The sequence below is a fragment of the Melozone crissalis genome, unplaced genomic scaffold (assembly GCF_028551555.1).
Source record: "Melozone crissalis strain CALT ecotype California unplaced genomic scaffold, PUWL_Pcris_2 ptg000097l_1, whole genome shotgun sequence".
Classification (NCBI taxonomy): domain Eukaryota; kingdom Metazoa; phylum Chordata; class Aves; order Passeriformes; family Passerellidae; genus Melozone; species Melozone crissalis.
This window is the reverse complement of record NW_026535874.1, coordinates 717,060-718,994: the sequence shown is the minus strand read 5'-3', so window position 1 is coordinate 718,994 and position 1,935 is coordinate 717,060.

Genomic DNA, 1,935 nt, shown 5'->3' with positions numbered 1-1,935 from the left:
TCCAGCTTGAATCCACAATTTCTTATACAGTTGTTCCATTTGATCTTTCTCTAGGAACTCCTTCATTGTTTCATCCGAGGACTGTGCAATCCAGTGCAGTCTCCGGGCCTGTACACTGGGGATCAGTCCCGCCAACTTGGTGACGCCCAAACCGCCGTCCTTCGTGCTCGAGTACAAGATGGCACTGCAGGTGCACGGAGGTAGTTGCAGCCAGTCCTTGACCGCTGTTCGGATCTTCTGGTCAAGGGCTTAAAGGGCCCCTGTTTCATTTGTGAATGGTCAGCCAGGTAGGTCAGTCGAGGGATGGTGTATGTTTTGAGGATATCAAGTATTTGCAGAGGTTTAAGTGGAGCTTGATCAATTCATTCAAGCCAGAATTCTAGTTTTGTGGGGAGGTTGGCTTTTGCTATCCCAGTCCAGGGGTCAAAGTGTAGGCCAAGGTATTTCTCATATTCCCTGGGGTTGATCATGTTCAGGGGTGCGCTGTTGATGGTCCATGCAGCGCAGTTATTGAAGGTGTAAGAGTCTTTCGTGGGCTTGATGTAGAAGCCGTGGCACTTTTCCCCTTGTGTTTTGAGACCGGTGAAATCGCAGAAGGTCTCTAATATCTTGATATTTGTTTTCATGTTTTCCCAGGAGTCGCTCAACAAGACCAGATCGTCGGCGAATGCCACTGCTGTTATACTACTCTGTCCTCGGTGGAATCCTTTACCACTCTCTTCCAGCTTGCACAACAGGGGGTCCATTGCCAGGTTAAATAAAAGGGGTGACAGCGGGTCACCCTGCTTTACTCCAACCCGGATCTGGATTTTGTCTGTGTGTGTGTTCATTTTTGTGGTGACATACATATTGATGTCTTTGTACATATTGTTCATCAGGCCAATGATGTGGGGATCCACTCCCCACAGCTGCAAAGCATGTATGATGTGATGGTGGCTTATGGTGTCAAAAGCCTTGGCGATGTCCACAAATACAGCACCCAGTGGTCTGTGTTCACTTTAGGCAGTCTGAAGTATAGTTTGCAGGAGTTTCAGGTTTTCAGAGCATCCTGCTGCTGTAATAAAGCCTCTTTGCCTTGGGTTGAGGGGGCACACTTTGCTCAGCCTTGCTTTTACAATCCTGGAGAACAGTCTCAACAAGATGGAATTGATTGTGATAGGCCTCCAGTTATTAATGTCCTTTAAATGTTCCGGTTTTGTAGATTTGGGAATCAAAACAGTTCTGCACCCCCTCACCATGTCTGGGATCTCCCCAGATGTTAACCATAAGTTGAAGAGCTCAGCCGTCCGGGAATACCTGGGATCCATCTTTTTGATGTCCCCAAGAGTAACCCTATCTGGACCTGGAGTCGAGCCCTTGCTCATTTCCTGCACATTTCTTTCAATTTCTTTGGCCGTGATTAAGCCTCTGAAGGTGCTGTTGTCTGCCTTCCCATTAATTTCAAAGTCCCTGATGCCAGCAAAAGTACCAGGTGTTTCCCATCTGGCTTTAAAGACCGAGTAAATTTCACTGGATGATATATCCCAGGACAAACACTCTACGTCATCCAAAATAATTTTTGCTAGTTTCCCCCTGTCAAGATGGAATAAATGCTGAAAGCAAAGGTAATTACCTTTCTTGATCGCTCTGTCCTTCATTCACTTCTGAAATTGCTTTCTTGGTTGCTTCTCCCGGGTCTCCTTCCCATTTTACCACGTGTAGCAGTTCTTATCTGGGTTATTGATTCTAGGCATCCAAAGCAGTCCTGCACTGCCTGATTAATCATTGTCAGCATCTCCTGGCTGTCCATCAATTGCTTGAATGCTCTGGGGAAGTGGTTAATTGCTCCAGCTGATAAGCGTTCCTTGACTGTCTTTTGGTAATGAGTCTGCAGCTGCCCCGCCCTCTGCTGGTTTCTGTCGCTGGTTGTCCTTATCAGGGCGTCCTCTTAATTTA